The sequence below is a fragment of the Melozone crissalis genome, unplaced genomic scaffold, assembly GCF_028551555.1.
Source record: "Melozone crissalis strain CALT ecotype California unplaced genomic scaffold, PUWL_Pcris_2 ptg000027l_1, whole genome shotgun sequence".
Lineage (NCBI taxonomy): Eukaryota > Metazoa > Chordata > Aves > Passeriformes > Passerellidae > Melozone > Melozone crissalis.
In genome coordinates this window covers 6,564,511-6,590,757 of record NW_026535805.1, presented here as the reverse complement: position 1 = coordinate 6,590,757, position 26,247 = coordinate 6,564,511, and positions in this window count along the sequence as shown.

The window sequence follows — 26,247 nt, the reverse complement described above, 5'->3', positions numbered from 1 at the left end:
TGTCAGAGGCTTGAAAACTCAATTACTTCTTTCCATTCAAGATATTCCTCTAAATGTGTGTATTCTGTTTCCTTTAGTGCAAGAATCAGGAAGAAGAAAAGGCACCATCAGCTGAGGTCTCGGTGGTTCCTCTGCAGAACGGCAGCTGCGGTTTTGGCTGCGACTGTGCCCCCTTGGAGGCAAGGTCATTTCCTTCCCCAAAAGGCCGAGCTCACCAATGCCTGCAGGCAGCACACGGGCTTTGGGAGGGAGCTGGGTGCTGCGGTGGGCAGTGCTCTGGGACAGGGCTGTGGAGGCTCTGCTCAGGAGCTCCAGGTGCACAGTGTTTCCTACCACGCTGCAACATGGCCAAAGCTGCATTATCTTGACAAGAACTGAGTCATTTTGCAATGGGCAGGTATAGCGCTAAGATCGCAGGATTTCTCCTTTTCCTGCTTCTTTTAGCAGGTTTCCTATAGCTCAAAGTTTTTATGTTTTAATTTGAGCAAGGCAGAAATTCTGGGGAAGGGTAACAACATCTTGGGAATTTTTTGTCGCATTGCCAGCCACCACCAAAACACCCACACGCTGAAAGTCAGTCTGAGAGGAGTCACTAAAGGCTGTTCCATGGTTCTCAAGAATGGGAGCGTGACAAAGGCTGATAAAACCAGGGAAAACCAACACTACCTGTTGGCAAAAGTTGAGGTTGTCATCACAAATGTGTGTTTCTAATTGAAGTTTGTGGAGGTGGTGAAAAAAAGAGTACAAATTTATCTGTGATAACATAGGAAATGCAGATTGACATTTCTTATACTGATTTTTACCCTATGTCAGTTTTCATTTAGTCAGGGTCATGGTCTAGCACATATTAGTAGGTATCTTCAAGGGATACTCCTGAAAGTGAAATTATTTTTGCTTTTTTAGGGGTTTGGGTTTTTTTGGGGGGGGAGGGGGGGTTCAGTTTTTTTAAATCAATGCCCATTATTCCAAAATCTTTGATTTGGTGAATAAATGCATTGTGTGAATGGTCACAACCTTGCTGGGAAAAAACAGGGAGCATATAGAGAGAAAAATAAGAGCTAAATGTGGAAGTGATTAGTATAAGACCACGAGGAGCCCTCATGTCTTCAGGAAACCATGTGGCCATTTGCATTTACATCCCCTCTAACACATTCATTGTTGAAGCCTAGAATCTGTCAACAGCATAAATCAATCCCCTTGCACATAACACTGAGTTCAAGTTTATTATACCATCAAGGTGGAGCTCAGCTATCCCTGCTGTCATGCTGCTTTAAATAAGCAAATAGATGAAGCTAATTTAAATTTCATCTGGTTTTTGAGAGGACGGAGCTCTGTGCTTATATTGCAAAGAATTTGTGTTGGATTGGATTGGAAATAACAGATCTGAGTGGGGAATTTTTAAAGTAAGGCAGAAGTGAAGGGGAGTGAAAACTGATACTGAGTTTTTATATAACGCATCAAAGCTTTGGCACAGTTATTGGCTTTATGAGTGTGCAACTCTATCTCCTAATGTGAATTAATTTCACCCTCATGACAGAGCAGTGAGTATTGTGCTGCAGAGCTGGTCATTATCTTTTGGGCCCTGGTGCAATGAGCCCAAACTGGTATGACAGACATATCCTGACTCTTGGGCTTGCTGGTTCTTTCCCTAGAAGAGAGAATGGGCCAGCCATTTATATTGTGGTATGAATATGTGAAAAGAATTACACAACTCAAATGGGGATCAAACTAGTGACATTCTATGGAGATAATTTTAGTACAGTTCATAATTCCCTTCTATGCCAGCTAGAAACTTCTGTAATTCCTCCCCACAATGTATAACAATTCTGAAATATCAGGTGGATGTGAATGTTTCACCTATAAGTTGCTGCACTTCTGAACTCAGAAATAGTTTTAATTTTTTTCCATTTTCTGCAGATCAGTTTCTCAACATCCCTGATAGGCAGATGGAAAACTTTCCATTCCTTTTTAGACACCACGAAGCAAGAGAACTCAGAAAAAGATCAATTGTTTTATTCTATTTTACAAATTCAACATTAATGTATGTGGCAGGCCTGCTTCAAATGATCCAAATTAAACTCTGTGTATACAGTTAAGTGTAGTTCTGTTTGTCTGGAGTTTTTAATATTAAATTGAAAAATGCCTTTAATCACCTTAATTGCATTGTTCTTGGGCTATTATGAAAAATTCACTCCCTCTTGGCTGCTTACCTATCTCAGATACTCATGTTAGTCCCTGGTGGTATTTCCTCAGTACAATTAACTATTTAATTTGAAGGGCAATGAGCACATAGCCCCATATCCTGGACATTCATCTGGGAGACCTCAATCCCTCCCCATTTTCTGGTTTGTATCTTAAAAGCTTCCGCAAACAAACAAAACAAAAAAAAAAAAAAAAAAAGAAAACAATTCAGCAAAGAATCCAGCACCACTTCACCACAGAGTTGATGACAAGGAGAGGAAAGATTGAAGTTAGATGTCCTGCTCTTAAAGAGCTGGTGGGAGAGAGATTTTAGCTGAGATTTCCCACTATTTAGCTGGTTGTCGCAGTCATTCAAGAACTGATGGCTGGAGAGGGAGGAATGGAGAAAACAGCCTCCACTTCTCTCCCTGTGTTCACTGACTATTATTAGAACATGAATAGCAAGGAAATGGGCATAATCATCCAGCAGCTGTGAAAACTGCAAAGCATTTGGATGTTTCAGCGAGCTCTGGGCTCAGGTCATGTGTGCTTGTGTTGGACACAGCAGGCAGAGGCTGATGCTGAGAGAATATGGGCATTTGTAGGGTTTGGGAAGCAGGAGAATCAGCACTGTGGGGCTTTGGCACCTGAGCTCAAACCCACCTGTCTGTGGCAATGGCACACATACTCCTCACACATACTGCTCACAAAACTGCATGTGCTGGGCTCGGTGTCCATCTCCCAAATTCTGTAATAGGAAAAAAAGCTTCACTTTTGTCTTTACTGCACAGCTTTAGCCTTGGCCTCTGCCAGTGCTAACAGAAAGTTATCTCTTTTGGCATGTGAGGATTTGCTGCTGCAGACCTGTGTGCTCACCAGAGCTCCCCATCAGGAGCAGCGTTAATCAGCGCTTTGGCAGCTCTGCAGAGCACGCCAGGGAGGAGCGAGCAGCCAGAAGCACCTGCAGTGGGCACCGAGGGGCTCTCCCTCGGCTGATGTGGGATGGAACTCTCCTGGGGGCAGGAAAGCACACCGGGCTGCCGCTGCCAGCCCACGCTGCTCTCGTTAGGAGCGGGATGTGGGCTCCAGCTGCAGCTCCTCATGGACACGGGGAGCAGTGGTCCATCGGCCGCTGCCTGCCAGTGCCATCAATCACTCGCTAATGGGGTGCGTGTGCTCAAACTTGTACCGAAAATAAACACGAGACAGTGACTGATTGCAAAAGGATTTTCCTTATCCCTAATGAGCAACATGGAAGAAAATCTCCTGAATAATTTATCAGCCGGCTAATGACTGAATACAGCTTTTATAATGCTGACGAAATGGTGCTAAATTCATCCCTGATGTGCTCTGTGGAATTGCACCAGGGAGCAATTTGGCCCAGTCAAGAAATTGCAGACATTTTTAACTGTTCCAGTATCAAAGGGGCAGTGAGTAGGTAGCAGCAATAGCTGAAGGAACCTTCAGATTGTTTGAAATGAGCGAGATTTTTGATTTGCACATTTGTGACATTAGATCTACAGACAATACCAAAAAAGCTAATGAAGTCTCTCATTTAGAAAAGATTGCGTGTAGCCCTTCATTCCACATAACCAACCAAAAAAAAAAAAAAAAGAAAAAAAAAAGAAAAATTACACATGATGTTGAAGTATAGCTCTTTCCTGTTGCTTTACCTTCTAAAAGTAATTATTTGTAGTCATTCCCCTTTCAAGCACAGGGAACATAACTTGTCATCGATCAGAAACTATTCATTAAAAGGAACTATTTTGGTGATTATAAACTTGCAAGAAAGATAATTAACTTTAGTGATATAATACAAAAAAATGAAGTAAGAAGCAAAAAACTCCTCTTGTTCCTTATCCCCTCAAGATCTGGATCCAAATTTTGTGAAAAAGATGTGTTTGAAAAAAAATAAGGAATCCAAAGATAAAAGAATTGAGTCATTTCTCCTGCTGCTTTTTATCAATGGAGGAAAAAGAGCCAGGCAGGATTTAGGGAGGAAGATGTGGATATGGACTGCTAAGGAAAAGTGGCAATGGCAAAGACAGCTCACTTTGGCTAACTGGGAACAGTGAGAAGATTGGGCTTTTATGTAATAGGCATTGAGTGCATAGTAATTTTAAATTTTAAATTAATTTCCTGATAGTTTGTCCTTAATAAGCACAAAAATCACAGCATGAAGGGGAAGAAAGATAGGCCAAACTTCATCTTCTGAGCAATTAGGATGTTTCCACCCCTACTGTGTCTTAAAGTGTTGCCATGTATCAAGTACAAATTCTGGAGATCTGCCGAGTGCTTTGGAAGCTGATGGATATTTGTGCTGCAAACTTCCATTGCCACTGTATTTCTGCCACAATTACCAGCGTGTGCTTAACATAAAGGCCAAATTTCATGCTATGGTAAAACTGCACATTTTCTGGGTTTGAAGTGAACGGAGCAAAACCGCTGTTGTGTAGCAAGTTCTGCAAGAGCTTTAGAGCTGGCATTTATGGGCTCAGAAATGACGCTTAGCACATAAATTCGGCGTGACACAGACAGCAGGTCTGGCTCACCACACAGTCGTTTAACAAAAGCTCCAAATCCTCCAAGTTTACAAGGATAGTAAATTCCGAAAACATACCAGTCACTAAGCCGAAGAATTAGACATTTACAACTTGTGTTTCCCCACGGATATTCCCCGCGAACATAAATCCGGCCGTGCGTCACAGCTGCTCCCCTCGTGGGAGACTTTCCTCGCCTCGGCGGGAAAGACAAGGCAGCGGCAAATGCTCCCTGAGCTCCGTGACATCCCTTCCGAATGCCTCGGCCGGGGTGTGACCGGAGCCACCTCGCAGCGTTCTGCCGCCCCGCGCTGCTCCTGTTTTGGGTGGAAAGTCCCGGCTTTCGGCGCCTCCGCTGCTCCGGCCCTCAGGCGGCTCGGGCGCGGCGCTGGCGGCACGGCGCTGCCCCCTGGCGGCCGCCGCCCTGAGGGAGCTGAGGGGCGAAGTCACCTCCGATGGAGGAGCGGGACAGAGCCAGGGACCTGCGTTGCGCCCCGAGTATTGGAGGTCAGCCTGGGGACGTTTACATGTGTATGTGCCACATATGTCACCCAGTGAGCCCCCTCGGGGGCGAGGATGGCGGCTGGAGACCGGCTGGGCAGCCGTGTGTCCCCAACTCAGCCGTGTGTCCCCACGGAGTCGTGTGTACCCACAGAGCCGTGTGTCCCCAGAGAGCAGCGTGTCCCCACAGAGCTGTGTGTCCCCACGGAGCCATGTGTCTCCAGGGAGCAGTGTGCCCCCACGGAACGATGTGTCCCCAGAGAGCAGTGTGTCCCCCACGGAGCCGTGTGTCCCCCACGGAGCTGGTTGTCCCCACGGAGCCGTGTGTCCCCACAGAGCCGTGTGTCCCCACAGAGCAGTGTGTCCCCAGGGAGCCATGTGTCCCCACAGAGCCGTGTGTCCCCACAGAGCCGTGTGTCTCCACGGAGTCGTGTGTCCCCAGGGAGCCATGTGTCCCCCCAGAGCCATGTGACCCCACAGAGCCGTGTGCCCCCACAGAGCCGTGTGTCCCCACAGACCCGTGTGTCCCCCCAGAGCTGTGTGTCCCCACGGAGCCGTGTCCGTGGGAAGGGCTGCAGGCAGGGCTGGGTGGCAGCTGACACTGCCCTGGGTGCAGAGCGAGAGCCGTGGGGTTTTGGAGCTCTTGGCAGCAGTGCTGGAATTCTCCTCCTGTCCATGCACAGAACTGAGCAAAGGGGTTCCTAAATCCGCACACGGATTTTTGAGGCCAAAAGGAACCATCAGACAATCTTGCCTCATTTTTCGCATAACAAAGGCTGCAGAGTTTGGCTCAGATCTGCACTGAATTTCTAATTTGCTTACTGAAATCTTCTTCTCCAGAAAAGCATCTACCCTTGATATGACAAGTAGCAAGAGTTTGGGAACTCACATCCTTTGAAGTTTCACCACAGTAGTTTATCACTGTCACAATTAAAATGTGCTCCTGCAGTATAATTTGATTTTTTGTCTGGCTCCTGTGGCTGCACAGAGATCTCAATCATTCTGTCCTTAAAGTGAAGAGCCCTTGAATCCTTGTTTTTGTCTTTTTTGAAAGTTTTTATGTGATGGTCAACACATCCTCCACTTTTTTGATAACATGCACAGATTGAATTTGCCAAGTCCCATTGTATTGTGCTTTCTCCAGCACTCAAATCACATTTGCAGCCTCTCCAATTTATCAACATGCTTTTGAAATTCCTCTGCTAAGCAGTGAGTATACAGAGAGGAATGTGTGGTGCCACTAGCCATTATCAAATACCATTAAGAAGCTGGAATTTGTTTTCCAGATGCTGCACTTTGTAGTAGGATTGGCTATGACTAGGCTGGTAGTAGATTTTGGCCTTGAATTATAAATCTTGCACGTTTAAAAGCCAATATGTAGGATAAAAACTTCCTGCCTAGGCTTGGACTGCTATGTCAGAGAGCTCTGCAGGTGTCTGATTGAAAAGCTTGCAGACAAAGAGTTGCTCCTAAGGGACCAGAGACTTTGGACTACACTTCAGTGTCTGAAATAGCTCAATGCAGATGTGTGATATCCTCAGCAAGGGCTTTTTAGGACTAAACAGAACCAACAAACTGTAGTTTTGGAGTCAGGAGGAGATTTCCATTGCTGTCTGATCTAGGGGAGCTGCTCTGTTTGGTTTTGTGGGATGATGTTCAAGGGCCAGCAGCATTCAGGTATAAAGCTTGTCTTACAGTTCATAGGAGTACAAGACCACAATTTGCTGCATAAGCTTTAAAGTTTTAATTTGCTTGTTTTACCCCACTCCTGTTGAACAACCTTTTCCTGCCAATTTGCCCTGCCCTTTCTGAGTTTAGGTTTTGTCTTTTCAGTGGTGTTCTGGGCATATATTGGCCACCTCTTGTCCAGATTTAATTTCCTTCTGTATGTTGTGCTTTCTGTTTTGCCCTCCTTACTCACCCACATGTGTTCCTCTTGTTTCACACATTGTCCAGTTTATGTTGTTCTTTTCCCTCACCAACCTCTTTCCCATTCAGCTGTGGCATTTGGGTGAGCCTGAGATGTCTGTTCAAGCCCATTCATCCTTCTTGTTCAAGGTCCTATGGTTAGCTGGCTCTTGTTTGAAAGTTTGGTCATTCCTTTGAGGCAGAAGCTCCAGATATTCCCTAGCTCTAAGACATTAACCAGACAGGGGTTCAGGCACCTGGATGCCAACAGCAGAATTGATAACCACACGCCATCAGGAATAGAAAGGCATTTATGCAAAAGTTTGGGCAGTTGACCTATCGCAGGACTTTGCTGAAAATTCTAAGAGGCTAAGTAGCAATTTCAAAATATATCTTTTGAGCACTCTGCTCAAAATATATCTTTGCTGAAAATTCTAAGAGGCTAAGTAGCAATTTCAAAATATATCTTTTGAACTCCTCTCTGTGGTCAGATCAATGAAAGCAGCACATGGGGTATTTGATGCACTAGATGGAGTGATTTGTCTCCAAGCTGTTCCTGCTGGTTTGGGCCTCTATGTTAAGGGTGAGATGTTCAAGAATCTGCTCATTTTTGGGTCTTAGTCATATCTGAAGATTTGCAAAACAAGGGCAATCACCCCCCTCCCTTCTGTGGCATAGAAATCAGATGATAATGTGATTCCTGTTAAATACCTGCCCAGATAACTGCCTGATAACACCCTGGTGGTTCCAGCCAGAGCTGACTTGTTGGTTTCAGCAGTGCTTTCTGACATGATGCTATTTGTGCTTAATTGCATGTTGGTTCATGGCCTGAGTCCAGGCTCTCCCACCATCCTCACTTCCTGTTATTGGCTCATGTTTCAGCTTGGCCTCAGGCAAATCAACTGTGTTTTCTCAGGCAGGAAAATCCAAGCCCCACATGGGAACCAGCTTGACCCTGAACTGTGCCCTGCCAAGCACTCAGACCTCCAGGCAGTTTGGGCCGGTGACTTGAGGCCACATTTGGCCGTGGCTAACAAAGACACTCTGGGATACAGCTTGTGCAATTCCAATGTGTGGCCACTCCCAGCTAACCAATTTCCTGAGCTGTTTTGTCTGCTTACCAGAGTTATCTCTGCTCATATGAATTTCCAAACTTTAAATGCTCCCTGCTGCACTGATAAAAGGCAGTGGAGCAAGACAGAAAAGTTATACTTTCATAGCCTTTTAATGCTTTCATAACGGCTACTTTTTATACTGCTTCAGAGAATTGGCTCATTCTGACATTTCAGTGAAACATAGAAGATCAAATTGAATAACGTCACATCCTAGTGATTTTGAGTGATAAATAAGCTGAGGCATGTTTTTTCAGATTTACAAGGTCAGCAGCCATCTGATATTTGTAATGTGCATGTGATTAAGATCAATATTTGAATATCCTGATAGGCTATACCCTGATATATAATCTGCAGATTGCTCTTATGTCAGCTGACTTGCAGTACTCTATGCCTACCAGTCATTAATATCTCCTCAATCTCTCAATAAAAGTAAGTGTAATGAATAGAATTGCAAGTCCAGCTTCTGATTATGTGAAAAACATGGACAAAATCTAAAGATCTTGTGTAAATGGGCTCTTCCATGGGGCAGGGGCAGAAGAGATTCTAGAGGGCTCCTGTGCAGCAGCCATGCATACATGGGTAGGAGAAGGTCTTGTGTTTGCTGCTTACCATGGATCCTGCCCCTGGGGATGGGATATGGGACAGGACAGGAGCCTGTTGCTTGAGGTGTGCCACAGCTAGAAGCACAGACACAGTTAATAAATAATGGTAAACTTATTTACTAGGGCTCACCACACTTTTAGGGCATCATCAGGTCCCATGGGTTTACAGGGCTGAGAAAGGTAAAGGAAGTGGAAGAAGTCTGGAAATGGAGAGGGAGGCTGAGGAAAAAGGATGAAGGGAAAATCAGAAGTGAATCCAGCCTTCTGCCTGCCAGCTGTGCCTACACCTCTGTACCAGTAAGATCACCTCTGTACCTGTAAGAGAAACAGCAAGGTAAAGATTTATTTAGTGTGAACAAAAATCAGATGTCAAATGGAAGAAGTACTTAAAACCCTTGTGCTTTTATCTGCCTACCTGGTGAGCTGACTGCACCCAGAGCAGATCTTTAGCTTTTCTCTCCCCACCCTCTCTGTGCACTCCCACCTGCATGCAATACCTGTAAAGTCTCCCAGGTGGGTGCCTCTTTGTACTGAACACGGTGAGCCCTGGTCTGTGCTTTGGACTGCTGTGTCATCAGCTTTAGAAGGCTGTTGATAATTTTGGTGACTTGGTTTTCATTGAATCAAGAATAAATGAGCCAGAAAATATATGCAAAATGTTATTTGAATTTGTAGGCATTCAAATAAGACACAAAAGAATTATTCAATAAGGTCAAGCAATCCAATGCCATATTCCCAGCTAAATGTAGAATCAGTGATTTTTTGGACAAAAAATAAATCCTTTTGAAAGGAGACTGATCATAGTGCCAGATCACTCAAATCTCAACAACAACAACAAATATATTACAAAACCCAAAAAAGAGCTGGCTGAGAGAGCTGAGGCCCAAGGCAAGCTGTGATTGTTTTGCCTTTTCTGGAGATAGAAATACCTTTGTCTCAGAGGAAATAGAGCAGACATTCTTTGTAGCTGATTTCCTTCTGACTTCCTCTGTGCTAGAGATGCATGTTTTCCTAGAGCTTTTTGAGAAACTAAACCTTTCTGCTGTGATTTTGCACTTCAGCAGCTTATGTCCAGCTAGTTCTCAATGATATCAAATTTTGCTGATGTTAACAAAAAAACCCCAAAAATCCTACCTAAACTTCTTTTTACCTTCCCTAACAGACCATTTCACCCACCTCAGAATATTCATGCACTCCAGCTTGTGCTTTCCTTTACAATCAAGTTGAATACTGAAGTTGCTGGTGGCAAAGTTCATGTTTGCATTGTTTTCTCCACTGTTTAGTCTGGCATCTGTTTCAGTATCGCTGCTTTGTGTTAGAATTAGCAAGGAAAAAAAGAAGCATATTTATGCAGTACAATAGGTTTTCATAATCATTGCCAGATGGCAGATCCCATCCTTCCTTTTCTTATGATTCACTGAAACTCAAAACACTGCATAGAATGGTCTGGAGGTAAAGAAATAGGAATCAAAATCTCCTCAGGGAAAGGTTGGTATGACTTGCTTTTCATGAAAAATCTGTTGAAGGAAAAAGAAACTTAAAAAAATAGGATCTGAATTGGTAAACACTAAGGGAAGAATTTATTAATCACATTGAATGCAGAGAATGGACTAGTAAAAACTGTGTGATGATAAGGTCATCATCACAGTCTCATGAAAATGGACTAGGTCTTTTCTTCAGACCTTGCTTATTTAAAAGCAGATGTATTAACACACTTGTTCAATGTAATTTCCTTTCTCTTTTAAGGAACATACCAAATTTTTCGAGGTCACAGAAAAACATTTACCAAGGTTGAGTTATCCAGGCTGGGCAGCAGCAGCTTCTGCTGTAAGATCCAGAGAGATATGTAAGGATTCATCCACAGAGGGCTGTTGTTCTTTGGTTAACAACTTTCCACTACACTCAAAGCTGCCTTACTAAGGAGTTAGTAAAAATCTCTCCTAGCCTACAGATTACAAAGCTATACAATACTAGAGGCATTCAGCAGAGAGGGGTGTCTGGGTGCAAAGAGGGACACAAGTCCCTCTTCACAGTTCTGTTTGATAAAAGCCATTTAAGAAAATATGTAGTTCTATACTTCCAGATATTAAAGAAATACTATCTCTTGGCTGTTCTTGTAGCTCTTGGCCTCTGACTTTTGATATCATAAGTGAATTTGTATTAGCTGGTATAGTGCCAAGAAATCGAGCTGAAAGAGACTCTGTGACAAAGTTGATTTATTTTTCCAATGAAAGTCATCTCCATGAGCTTCAGATGATAAAACAACACACAGTTGCCATCCCACTTTTCAGAGTTTGGCAAGAACTCTTTTCCTGATGTTATGAAGATGAAAATGTATTTATTTCTACATGTGAGATTTATTTATTCCCTTTCACTTCCATCTCCTGTTCATTTATCAGTCCAGGAAAGGAGCATGTCAGTTTAAAACAAACAAAATACTTTATATGTGGGTGGCTCCAGATTCACCGCAGATCCCTACAGAAGCCTTCATTGTGAAACACCCCTGTTTGGATGTGGTGAAAGCTGAGAGTTTCATGGATTCCTGCTGCCCTCCATTTGGATGACAGTGCTGTAGTCTTTAATTGACCAGCATGATTCAGTGTGTTTTGGTTTCTGTCTTGTTTCTTTTTGTGCCTCCCATATCCTCAGTAGCCCTATCCCCTTCAAATACATAAGTACCTCCCATTTAGCCTGCAGATGTATTTTACTTTGACATCAGTGGGATATCCAGAGAAATTAAAGACTTCAGTGTTTAACTCTTTTATAGTCTCACTTTTGCACAAGGGACATGATGCTTGATGGATAATATTATAGAAAAATCATCTCAGTCAGAAAGGCCTGATTTGGTGACTCTGCAGCTGCTTGTGAACTGGCCATTTGCAGGGTACAGAACCCAAAGCCTGAAAGGAAAAATGAAAAGAAATGTTAGTTCTGTACCATCTTCAGTTGTGGAAGAGATGATTTACAACACAGGCACAGTTGTCACCCAAGAAAGACTCACTGCCTCTAACTTCTGGAAAGATACTTGATAAATTTGCAGACTGTGTGTGGGCTCTTTTCTTCTTTTCCTGGCACAGATCCTGTTAAATACACAGAGGGTCAAATGCTTGTTTTGGCCTTCCTGCACAGAGACCATCTGGAGAGCCATAGTGTAAAAGAGCACACTTCTCCCTGCTGCCAGTCACCTCTGCAGGAACTCACTGGGGGCACTTGAGACCTGCTCTGCTCTCCCTGACTGCAGCCCAGCCCACACCTCTCTCCCTCAACACACTGCCAAAGGGGCTTTCCAAGCAGGCAGAGAAGATCCAGTATTGAACAGCTCTGTCCGTGCCATAGCAGAGTTACCTTCATCTCCATGATAAAGGCACTGGTGTGTTTCCATGTCATTTCAAGTCACATTACTTTTGGGTATTTCAAGTAGATGAGCTCATAATTTAGTAAAAGGAAGCATTTCCTGAAAGCAGATGGGGAAAATACATCCAGTAGTTAGCAATTCTTGGGTGTTGTGGAGCGTGTGCAGGAATATCAGAAAGTAAAAGGGAAAATTAAGGAAGAAGAGAAGAGCACTTTTGTGAGAGACTGGGTCAACTGAATGGTTTGGTAGGAGCTACCGTCACTGGACAAATTGTCCAAGTGGAATTTGAGGGTATAGCTGGTATTTTTTGGCATTTAATGTGCTAAAATTGCTGCAAGAAGTTCATCTTTCTTTGAATGCATCCTGCTACCAACTGTGAGTTTGCCTCAGAAGTAAAAAGAAGTAAAGGAAATAAAAATGTACCAAAATGAGGGGGAGGAGGAATTTAAGTGATAGGGTAAAAAAAAATTATTCACACAGATACCATGACTTCTGTTGAATGTTCTAATCTTCAGTATGCACCTTCCATTTCAAATGTCTGGGTTGTGGATTTGTTTTTGAAAGAATGGCTGGCCATTGAAAGTTTCTCAGTATCTACCCTTCAAATTTAAAATGGCATCAGGAATTAAAGAAGGATCCCTAGAATGTATTTGTTGCAGCTCACACTGGTTTTATACCTTCCACAAGCAAAGGGGATCATCTTATCCCAGTGCATGTATAGACACATCCAAAATGCAGTTGTTCAGGCATTTTTGCTCCTCAGGGTATGCCAGGGTGAAGTGTATTGATACAGGAGAATCTGAGATCTTTTGCTGCAGCAGATTGTTGTTACTTTTTTTAGCAGAAAATCTCTGAACCCTAGATTTAAAACTTTAGTGATGGAAGGCAGAAGAAATATAAATATTCTGTATTAAATAAAGAATTCCCTGAAGTCTGCTGTGAATGACAATTGTGTGGGAAGAGACTACCAGAGCTTGAGAGGAATAAGCACTTCTGAGGAAACCAGGAGGCTTTACGGTCTGAGACTGCTCCAACAATAAATACACAATCAGTTCAAATTATATGGCAAACTCTTAAATAGCGTCAGTGTATTTTGGCATGAGGGCTCAGTTTAAATGCATTAAGCTTTTCAGTGAGTAGTAATAATATGGCATTAGAGCATTAAGAACAGGATGAGCTTTGCCAAACCTTTGCTTTAGCTCTTTGCCTAAGGGCATGTTTAAAAGGTAATTTCAATGTGGTTTTAACTGGCTGCAGTGCTAACCCAGGAAGGGTGAGGGAAAATCTGGCAAGGACTCTTGAAGTTTTGAGGTCTTAGATTTTTGGATTACTGTCATAGTGGGATGCAGCTGGATTGTTATGTGAGCAGAGCTTTGTTGCAACTTGCATGGCTATAAAGTGAAAGGAGTTCCCCCCCCCCAAAAAAAGGAGAAGAAACAACATAATATCTGTAGTACTGGTGTGTATATGCATGAGCCAGAACCTTTTATAGAGTGAAAGATAGTCCTTGTGCTCAGTACCTGCTAATGCTCCAGACTCTGTGACTCTGCCACATGAGGCCCCCTTCAGTTTTAAAAAATTGCCTTTCAGTCATTAGTTGCAGGTAAGATCCCAGTAATGTCTGGATCTGATACTGGATCAAAGCTATGATTCATCAGATGGTTAAACACACAAAATCTCTAATGAACAGAGTCTGAAAGAGACAGGAAAGGGGGTTATGAAGGGGAAGGTGGTCTGTCCTTCACAGCACTTGTCTACTCGATGTTGAAGAGAAGAAGTTTCCAAGGCATTTTGTAGCCAGAGCCTAACACAGCCTTAGGCTCGAGGCTGGGATTCAGAATGGCTGGAGCTACCCTTGGGAATACTAGTCCGGAAAATTCTTAAATTGGAAAACCAAACCTCCAACTGAAAACATGGCTTTACCTTTTTTTCAAGTATTCCTGTTTGAGAGCACAGATCAGGCTTTCCATCAGGTTCTGCAGTCAATAGTCATCTAAGCTCCATCACATCTGCTGCTGTGCAAAAATTTCAAAGTGATGTTCTACATTTTAAAATTTAATAAGGTTCAGGTGGTGATTTGGTTTATTTCCAGAGTGAACTGTCTTGTGACCAATGCAATTGTTGACTGCTTTTGAATCATGATACTGGTGGCTGTAGTACTGCTGTCATTCAAAGTAATTTCTATGGTCCAGTCATGTTGTACTCATATTGTTGTTATGATATTTCTAGAGTCCCATACTGTTGTTATCAGATTTCTAAAGTCCTACCTATACCTCCTCAGTGTTTTCTTATGGCTGCAGATCTTCACAGCACAGACTCCTTCTTCTGCACATTGTTCCTTCTTAGTCAGGGCTCCTTCCAGGCTCTCCCTGACTGGCCAACCCACCCCCTTTTATCCCAGTTATCTTCACTAGCCACAGCTGCAGCCCAATGAAGGACATGGCAGCTGCAGCCCATCAAGAACAACTGGGACCTACTGGGGCAAGGCCTATATACAGATATTCAAGTACAATACTGATATTTTACTAGGACTCAAAGGCCACCTCTACTATACAGTCACCTCAAAACTACACTCAAAACAACTTCTCCAAGAAACATTTTCAGAAAAGCAAAATTTTTTTTTCTGGCTTAATGAAAATACTGTAAAATTCCTAGTTAATTCCACATGGAATCTCTGCACCCAGCATTTGCAGCTGACTGTACCACAGCTTGAACTGTTTGTGCTGATTGGCAGCTTCTTTGGGTGTTGGTTTTTAGCTGACTTGAATAAACTACTCTACCAAGGCTTTGAAGTGTCAGAGAGGGTCCTAAAAGCCACCTCAACAGTATCAAATCAGGCTTCCAGCCTACACACTCAGCAAAGGGAGTACCAACACCTCCAGGTTTTATCCATTTAGATAAATTCATTTTAATTTAATGAAGAAATTCCATTGCAGCATTAGTTTATTTATTGTGATATCCAAATTTTCATATGGGCTGCTGTATTCTGAGTATTGTATTCTTCCTAGTTATTCAAGAAGATGACATATTTTTGTGTTGTCTTGAGGAGTTTTCCTATGTGTGTTACCACACAAATGGGCAGGCTTCACCTGGGGTTCCTTAAGACAGAGTAAATAAAATGCTCAATAACATTGCCTGGAAAATAACATTGTGTACTCTGTACTGATTTTCAGGTACCTTGGACTTTTTAGAAAATTTTCCATTATCTGAAGATGAATTCATGTGGAATTCTTGAATAAAATTCTGCATGGATATTTTTATAAAGTCTTGATTCATGCCAATTACTTTTTTTTAAGCAAGCTGTTTTACCTGAGAGAGCTCAAGCCTTAGCCAATGCCTCTGCAATCTACAGATATTAGGTATTTCCTTTGAATTCTAATCCAGAGAATAAAATGTCTGAGACTTTTGCAGTGCTCTTCTATGGTGACATTTTGAATTAGCGCTTCTGTATTGAGGAGTCCCTTGAAATGTGTCCCTACAGTCCCAGAGCATAAGAGAATAAAATAATAATGAAAAACACAGATTAAATTATGTTGCTCTCCAAGCCTTAGCTTTTCATTTCTCCGCTTTTAAGTCAGTGTTTTAAAATTGTGTTTTTAGTAATATCTATTAAAGATCATGTTTCTACATCCATCTATCTATCATGATTGGTAAATCAAGTATGCCAACCCTTGATCTGAATAGAGAATACTTAAATATTTCACAGCCTATTCAGTACAACCATAAGAGCATGTCATATGAGAACATATTGTTCAGAGCTGTAAAAAGAAAAACATATAGCACAAAATGACAGCACAAGGGCATTACTGCAGAATCAACATAAAGAATGAGGAGGAGAACATGCCAGAGATGATGTACAGATACCAGAACTCTGCTGTAATGGATTTTTTTTTTTTTTTTGCCTGATGAACACTGTACAGAATTTTCTTCCATAAGATATGGATTACAATCCTTTTTTTTTTTTTTTTAACACCACATCTGGGTAGACAGAATGCTTTTTTGAGAAAAAAAAAAAGCTTTTTTTTGTTGGAAATACATCTGATGCCTTATGCTGCAATGAGACTTCTGTAGCTATACATCTTTTGTGACTGTGACCTCTTTGAGGCAATGTCTCTTATCTCCTTTAGTATGTAAGATATACCCTGCACAGTGGGGCTTTGTTCATCATTGCTCATCTTTTGCTTTGTCTGCCTTGAGCCCTTTAATGAAACATGGAGTCTGCTTGTTTGGTGTGCTGTGCAAAGAACTGAGACAGCCTGTTCCAAAAGAAATGAGTGAATTGAACTCCCTCTTGAGGCCTCTGAGGTTTGTTCTTTCTCACATGCTTCCATTTTATCTGAAATAACTCATTTTGAGTAAAAAGCACACAATGGTTCTTTGTGCATGAAGAAATTGGTAGCTTTCTGGATTTTAACTTCAGTGAACAAAGATTTTTGCACCCCTTTGTCTTGTAAATGAAGCCAAAGCAATTGTCATGTATTTCTTAGAACACATGACATGAATTGTACAGCATCCACACCTTACCTTGTAATGACCTGGAACCAATTCTGCAGGTGAAAGAACCCATCTGAAAAGCCTGACAGTTTCATAATGATGACCAAAACAGAAACTCATGTGTTTCATAGGTATGTGGCCTATCTGTGAAAAACAGCAAATTCCAGATTTTTCATGCTATTTTGTCTTTAAGATCAAGTTATTTAAAAAAACACTCTTTAAATTAATTCTTCTCTGGTTTTGTCCTTAGCTGTTCATCAGCAATTATGTTCCACTTTCCCTCAATTAACCTGAATTCTTTGAAGGCAGCTCCTTTCTAGGCTATCTGCATCTGGACCCTCTTCTTAGGAAGAAAAGGCCCTTTCACATCTTGCCACCCAAGTTTTGGCAAAAGGTAAAATTGCAGCCATGAAAGATTTTTGATCTTTTTGTCCTCCAGTTTTGTTCCAGCTACATAAATTCTGCTCTAGGACACTTGCAGAAATTACTGAACAGCAAATGGTGCATCAGCTAATTCAAACCTGGAGATAAAATAATCAAGGCAACAGTTTTTGATAGTGTGAGAGATATGAAATCAAACAGACATTAAGGAACTTTCAGCCACACAGACTCAACCAGGGGGAGCAGTGGCAGCAGCAAGCAGCCAAATTCAAGACAAGGGACAAAGATAAGCACTGACCTGGTGGTGATGGGTGAGTACTGGTGAAGTTGGTTTGATGCCTATTTACAATCATCTGCTATTGGAGAGATTTGAACAAATAAGGAAACAAACTATAAAGCAGAGACCACTATGAGGTGTTGAAACCCTCCCTGCAAATGCCCCATTTATCTTCCTGGAGCTGCAGTGCTCCCAGTGAAGGTGCTGACAATGATGGCAAAAAGCAGAAGAGCAAGGAAGCCTTGACTTCTGTACAGCATTGCTCTGCCCTGCTTTATCCTCATGCCATTTCCAGTGAGGCCAATCCTCCTTCTGAGGGTGTTGGCAGAAGTTTTTTCCTCCCATTTCTTGCAATTTGAAACTTCTCTGAAGACAAAAGGCATAACTTCTGGAGGAAGGGAGAGAGAGAAGTGAAAACACACATTTGGAAAATCCTTCACAATATCCATGAAGTTTTTTTAAGAGAAGACAAAGTGATGAAAGACAAAGACAAAAGGGTGAGAACCTCCTGTGGAGTTGAAGTGAACAGTACTCAGATATATTCCTGGAAGGAATGTCCAGGTGGATGCTGAAGCACTGCATGAAATAAAGGATATCTGCAAGTGATTTGTTATCTAGAATGCAGGATCAAGTTCCATTCCACCAAGTGATGTGTGGGTAAGGACACCTGATGAATGGAAAAATTTAAGACAGGAGAGGTTCCAGTGCATGCTTTCAGATACTTTTTGTCTATTACCAATTCCCCAGAAATTGTTTCCTGTGTGTGCTTTTTTTTTAAATGCATAGAGAAAACAATTCACTTTCCAGATCTCCATTTTGGCAGTTCAGAGAGAGGAAGAAGGTGTGCAAGGTTGAAAGAGTAAGCTTTGAATCTGCTCTTTAGAGCTTCTTAAGCACCAAGCAAAATATGAAAACATGAGCTGATAAGAGTGTTGTTATTATATCTCTAGAGTCCCAGCTCTCAGGCTGCCACAGCTCTCAGCTGTCCTATCTTCTATCACATCAGGGTCACCAGTGTTGTATTCATATTGTTGCTATCATATTTCTAGAGTCCCATACCTTCTGGGTGGTTTTCTCACAAGCAGCTCTTCACAGCAGTGCTGTTCCTACTTCTTCACCAAGGCTCTCCCTGACTGGCCAGCCCACCCCCTTTTATCCCAGTTATCTTCATTAGCCACAGCTGCCAGCCAATGAAGGACATCACAGCTGCAGGCCATTTAGAACAATAGGACTGGGGCAAAGCCACTTATACAATACATGTATTTTACTAGGACTCCTACTATATTTCCCCCCTTTTCTTTTACTTACAGATATTCAAATACAATATAGATATTCAAGTACAATACATACATTTCCCCATGACTCAAAGGCCATTTACAACACACACAGCCCCTTTCTCAAAGGCCATATTCTCACAGCTCCTGGCTGTCACAGCTCCTCGACTCAAAGGCCATGTTTCCTCCACAGCTCTCAGGCCACTTATACAATACATATATTTCACTAGGACTCCTACTATATAAGAGGACATGAATGAAGTAGGAATGTTGGCACTCACAAATCTGGGCTATCTGTCCCATTAAGATTAGAGGAAGTTGTCTTAACTGATATGTCCTACTTACAGCAAAATGGCAATTTGGAACTGCAAAAGGAGAGATCCTGCCTTGATCTCTTCTGTTAGAAAAAGTTCATACACAAGCAGAGATGGGAATTTGACTGTAACATTCATAAATCCTTAAGAGTGGTTGATCCTTCATTTTCTCATCTTGTGCAATAAATATTCTTGAACATATAGACCAGTCCTACTGCAAATGTTAACTCTTAAAAAATTACCATTTTACTTCAGCAAATTCTTTGCATAGACAGCTTATTGCAATAATACTGGTGCTATTATTTTAGCTTGACTGTGGCCACACACCCTGAACAAAACATTGTGGTGCTGTTTTCATAAGCTCCCTTTTTCACAGCCAAAAACATTAGCCCTGGCTTGCACTCATAGTTACGTAGGGCAGAGTGAAGGAAAATCCTGCCAGGAATCTGCCCGTATTAGCTCCAAATTTATTTTTATGCCTTGTAAAGCTAAGGATCATTTGAAGACTATCTCCACACTCTCAGGAGAGAGGAAAGTGCCTGGTGGCCTGTAAATATAGCCTCAGTAAAATGATAGGAAATTTTTTTAATCTACTTTGTAAACAGATGTACATTGTGCTCAGTTTGCAAACATGCAACTCCATACTCTGTTTTTTTTGAACTGTGGTATTGGTTTATACTGGAATAAATCTAAGCAAAATTTTCTGTGTGGGCTAAAGGTTCTCACAGAATCTGCTTTAAACCACACAATACAATTCCAGCATGTCTGGCAGAATGATAGGGGCCTTGTTGGCTGCAACACTGTGAGAATAAAAAAAAATTAATTCAGCACCATCCTGATGATAGCAAGGATAAAGCTTTATAACAATAACTGTAAGAGCCACTGGATAAAGTGTAACTGGCTGTAACCTCACCCAGAAGAATGTCACATTACTACAGCCAGAAAATAAAGATCATTTTGTTCCCAGTTCTTCTGTGTGTCACAAAATTATTAATGACGCATCGCTTACTTTGAAAGCACAGGATCCCTAAAAACTGAGAAAAAGTCAAGTCTTTTATACAAGATATTTACACTCACATCAGGATTGTTTCTGCCTTCCAGTGGAAAGCTCAGGGGCAGAGATGTCCTTGCCAGGCAATCACAAAACAATTGCTTCAGGGACTAAATACTTTCATTAAAAACATTTCTTGTCCTACAGCAATCTTGTTGCTCATAAACGCCATGTACTGCCAACATAATTGGAACTAACATAAAAGGCACCTCTGTGTCTCAGGAGAGCTTTTTGGACAAAGTGCTGCATGTGTCCTGTGCCCAGTTTGATCAATGAAGAACAGAAAAGCCTCATGGCTTGCAAATCTCAAGGCTGAAGACTTTCTCTGGACAAACTGTGTTTTTTCCATTAGATTTTCACCACTCTCCGTTTTCACTGTCATGGCAGCTCCTACATCAGGAGCAGTAATGTCACCAGGAACTACAACTCCAGGTAACATCAGAGCAGGCTACTGAAGACCAAGGCATTTTCCAGCCTGCAGATGTCCAAACCTGTGTCCACCAGGATTCAGTAAGCATACTCTTGCAGCCACATGCCACAACAATCCTCTTCTTCAGGAGTCTGCTGCCATAAGGTGTGCCAAGCAATGCCCAAGTTGCACCCTTACTGAAAACAGCAAGAAAATGACTGGGACGGGACAGGTCCATACTGCTCCAGAGGAATAGCAGCAACTCATGTATCTCCAAGGCCTTCTTCAAATGTTGGCATTTTAACTATAGAATTTGTTCTTCCACAATTAACCTAATCCTATAAACAACCGGTCTTCAAATCTGGTTGATAACTCTTATTCTACAACACAGGAGAAATCAGGAACACAGGGTAAAGAGGGTTAACCATAATGGTACTGTTCAGGGAGAATGAATAACTGAAATGTGGCCCTAAAAATCCTATACTGATTACTAGTGAGAAACAGAGTTTATTTTCTATCACTATGATATTCTGGACCAAGAAACTCTGTTTTCTGATACAGCAATTGATTACAGTGGAATAAAAGTTGCAGGTATTTTTGAAGAGTTCTCTCAGTGGTTTTCACTAAATTATTTGCTAGGGTGAGTAAAAAAATATCAAGCTGGTCTCATCCTTTCCAAACATTTCTTGTCCTGTTTGAAACTGTGTTTTCATTCTCCTTAGTAATATCTACATTTTATTCAGTATGAATTCTTTGCTCTCTACCAGAAGACACTAGAACTTTTTTTTACTGAACGATTAATTAGCTTGAATGTTCCAGTTTTTCCGCATAGCAAAAGGCAATACCCAAATTTGCTTCAAGTTACACAGCATCACCCAGTGACTAATTTCTGCAAGTCTTTTCTGGATGCTGCTAGACCAGCAAGGAAGCAGGCTAATGTTGATTAGACAGTTTTCACCTGCCTGCCTGAGGACAGACACACCAACACTTTCCTAGAACCAATGATGTTGGATATCTGACAGATGGAGATGTTTTGAAGATAGGTGGCAAAATGCCTATCAAACAGGCAGCAGACTTTTACTGATATCAGGCTTTAAGCCCCCTTGGGCTTTTGCAGCAACCCCAAAATGCTGCAGTTGCAGAAACTCAGCAGGAAGCAGCACACCAGGCTGAGGGCAAGGATGGTAAGCTGCAGCACCCCTGGGCACTTGGAGGCAGAGAGGAAATGAGGGAATGGTGGGTCACTGCAGGTCTGGACATGCTGACTCGAGCCCAGAGTGATCCTCTCTTCCCCAGGACTGTCCTCAGCTTCCTTCAGCAATGGCAGCTTTCAGAAGGACACTGCCCAAAACCCATCCTTGGATCAGATTAGCTTTTCTCTTTGCTACCTATGGCAGTAAAGTCATAGGAAGATCTTGGGGTATAAAAGTCATGAGAACCCACTCCTGAAGGAGCGTACCAAATATGCCTCAGTTCGTGGAACAGGCAAGGGGATCCTGGTGGGACTACTGGTATTTGTTTGGCCACATGCTTGGAAGAAAAACAGATTAAAACATTGTTACTTTTAAAATAAACCAAGAATTTACATCTCTTTCAAACTAAGCCAAAGCTCTCTTAAACACAGAAAAGTCAAAATAGGTTTTTCTACGATTTCCTCTGTTCTCTCATTTGAAGGCAATGTTTCAGTTAGCTTAGCTGTACTTGGTACTTCTATGGATAGAAGCCAGCTGCCAAGAATCTGTAAGGATTCACAGCAATGTGAGAGAAAATTGAGAGAGGAAAAAGAGGACCATGCTTCCTCAACATTTTTAATGAAGTGCAGCAAATTTAGAACAGCAAATGCATGTAGAGCCTTGTTATTCAAAAGCCTACATTGACTAGTTAATGGGGAAATCACGATTTATTTAGAGAAAATTATCTTGTGCAATCATTTAGGTCCTGGTTTATTCAGACAATCCAAGATGATTTTGGCACCTGGTGTCCTTGGCACAGAAGAACACTGGCCGGCTTCATACCTCCCATTGCCCTCCCAGCAGATGTCTTTTATGGAAGCAGCAATATCCTTGAGGGAGTTTAATCATCTGAGGAGCAGACAAAGAATGCTCCAAGATAAGTGGGTGTGAACTGAATAGTGTGGTGCCCCCTCCAAAGTAATCACAGTGCTATGAGCAATGAATGCCCTGAGGTATAAATTAATTCAAGATGGTCTTGCAAATCAGGGTGGTGCCCTTCAATGGTCATACACATCAGCAGCAGTTGCTCTAGCTGCTAAAAACCTGTGTTTTGTTTTACATTCAGCTCTTCTGGATAAAAAAAGTCATTTACCCCCTCTCTCAATGGCATTGGTTTGGCAGACTTAAATTACGGAAGACCCTTCTTGGAGCAGGTTTTCAATCTCATAGAGGCTGCAGTGTGACAAGGGACCTACATTCATCACTTTGGGGGTGTCACCCCTTATGTCTGGTGTGGTGAAGGCATCCCTTTGAGTGGTCCCTGTTGCTTGTCTGGAAAAGAGCTGCACCACATCTGTGGCTCCTCATATGTTCTGTACAAGTGGTACAAAATGCAAAGAGAAAATAAAAAGTGTCCAAAATAACCTCAACAATTGTCAAAGTGAGCAACTATCCCTCAATCAGGAAATGGGGTTTTTGTGTGCTCTGAGCTTTTGGTGTCTGAGCTGGTTTGTGCTTCAAGGGCTTGAGTTCACTTCCAAAAGAAGCAGAGGGATGCACCCACTTTTAACTGCTTCATAGTAGTGGGTACAACTGGGAGGACTAATATAAGGAAAGTAAACCTAGGAAAATAGTATAACAAAATGCTCACTCCCCTCTACCTGGAGTGTTTGTGTAAGCACAGCCTAAAATCTCACCAAGCCACATTTTCAAAAGGAAGCAATGAAGTTATTCTATTGACATTCAGACCATATCAAAAGAACTTTTTCTGCATTTTCAAGAGGGTTTGTTTTTTAAAGGAAACATTAATGAAATGTATTGCAAACTTAAGGCCTGCTTCTGCTTGAACTTTTCTGTGAGCATGGATGTGTTCCAACACTGTGAAAGTAAATGGGAGGAGTATCACAGTGGCAGGATGGGTCTGGGCCCACAGGAAAATCCAGCAAGTGCTGGCAAGCTGACAGGGGAGCTGTGCTTAGCAAGGTCATTTGTAACCACTCTGTGATGTGGGCAGCTGTGCAGTAGCTCTGCTGCAGAATCAGATCTATAAACCAGACATTATAAATATAGTGTACTGTTAGGCCACTGCTGGGAGAAGAGGGTTTTCTGGATTTGGTAATATATAACACTTAAAATGGCTGTGCGTTATTTCCCCAAACTGTAAAATTGCAAAATATATTATTTTAGGGTTTTTATCATATTTATTTAGAAGTATTATCACGTTTCCCGTGGTTTCCCATGGTTCTTCTTATGGTTTCTTATTGTAGCCATGATTCAGAGGAGCATTTAGAAGATGTACTTTAGTGCCTGCCTTTCCAGAGTGTTATTTACTTAGTTTTCAATGGGCTTTTTTTGCTAATTAGAGATGCAGATACAAATTAAGGTATATGGGCTTTTGAGTTTGACTTCAGGGGATGTTAAATGAGTTGCTTTGGCCAAACACTGAAATTTCAGTGTTTTCTTGTGAAGTGTTGAAAGGCAGGAATCAGTCCCAGATCAGAACCAGTTCTCTTGACTGCTTTTCATCCTTGGCTAAGCCTTTGAACAGCTTCTGTTGAACATACAAGGTTTGCTACCATCTCCAGCATGAACAGAGTTGGTTAATTTCTGAGTAGTTGTAGTATGAACAGTCTGGAAAATGAAATTCAGAAGTGAATATTCTTTTTGTGTTGACAGTCTGCTTACAAAAGCACAGCCTTGTGTGATGAAGTGGTGTTCCATAAAAGTAGGCACATACACTATGAACTGTGGTTGGCAACATTTAATAAATGCTGCGGTTTAGGCAAGGAACATATGTTTTGTGTGAGAGATTTTCCTTTAGTCCTAAAATAAATGATGCTATTTCTTGTGGACTTTCAATAAGAAATACCCACAGGGTTAAAATTTTCTACTGTTTGCTGTCTTTTCCCCCCTCAATTTTCTCTGAAGAATGAGCTTTAGAGTGCCTAATTCTCACTTCCAGACAAATTAAGAAAGGAAAAAATGCCCTTTTTTATTACAGATATTTTTTAGCCCAACAAGTATTCATACAATAGAAGTATCAGCTCAGAGAATGCAGAAATTTGACCAAAATATCTGCTAAGAGGTAAGCAATAGTAATCAACTAACACATTATCTGAAAAAGTTAATTATGTGTCCAGCCAGACTAACTATGTTAAAATGAGTGGCAGGAGAAGATGTCAAGACTTTTTTCTTTATGACCTCCATTGGTATGTGTTATTTTTTTTGGCACTGGCCCAGGCCCCAAGTGTATGCAGTTGAACAAGGGGAAAAGGCAGCAGATTTTATTGACTCATAATATGGCTTGCTGTAGTGTTCTGAGGGAAAACAAAAGGCTTATGTTAGCTATAAGGTACTGTAATATATATTTAACAGGTATAAATTATAAGGTTGTCTCTCCTTAAGAGTATAACATATAAGGTTGTTTCAGAGAGAGTCTGAAGTGAAAAATGATCAAAGCACAGTCCAAAGTAGACAAATTCATCAAACAGACCCAGTTATTAAAGGAACACAAGCTTGGATATGAATTATTTTCTCCTGCTCAGTTTGAACAAAGGTTGCTAACCATTCCCAGTCTGAGATGAAGGGTAATTTTGTACTGAAGACAAGCACCATGGCACATGATGGATTGCAAAATGGATCAGGTAACTTGATTCAGTTTTTCTCCTAGGTGCTGTTTCCAGCCAAGCTTTCTGAGGCTGGGAAGCATAGTTTTCTATAAAAGTTGGGCTCCTTTTTACATAATATGCTGTGGATTTGTATAGGTCCAGATAACTTCCAGAAATCCCTATCTCTCTCTCTCTTCTGTCCTGAAACTTAGCTTTTGATGTCCTTGAGCACCAACAGAGCTTGAAACAGCAGATACACTGAATTGTCAGAGCGCATGACAAGGTTTATGCACAGACAGGTCACTGTGTCAGGTCTATCTTTGACACTGATCAAAATAGAAAAATTTTCTGTCAGAGGGAAGTTGCACCATCACTTCTGAGCTTTGATGGATCTTTACAGCACCTTCAGAAGTAAGCAGCAAAAGCTGAAGGCTGCAGTGGAGCTGCCATGTAACAAGCAGGATCTCGGTGTGTTAGGGACGCGCTGCATGGGGACAATAGTGGTTACTCTGGGACAGGCAAAGGGCAGCTGACTCCATGAGACCAGACAGAAGCCCTTGGTTGTGTAATGATGACTCTGGGTATCAACACCTTAGATCCTTTGGAACCAAATTAAAACCTATGTTACCTCTTCCAAGAACCAAGAAAACAGTACTTCTTAGGAAAAACTGTAATTTGTGCCATGCACTAATAAGTTTTACATGGGAATTGATACTTAACCAAAGTAAAAGGGCCCAAACGTAATCAGTTGAATAAAAATCTTTAAAGTTATACACATGGCATGAAGTGCTGTAGAATTTGCCAAGTTATCTAAAATGCTTAAATGGGTTATGAATACCTAGGGTGAAATTTTGGCTCACTAAAATGTGGGAATTCTGCCATTGATCTCAACAAGGTTAGAATTTCTGTCTCTTTAGACTCCCTCCATTTATTTTCATTTTATTAGCCACTCTGCTTGCTGATTGCATGCATTTTTATTTTACATGGAGAGGTTGCATAAAGTCAGAATATAATATTTCACAGTTGGCAAGACACCCTCCATCCTGCAACTGCAGTTGTAGTTGC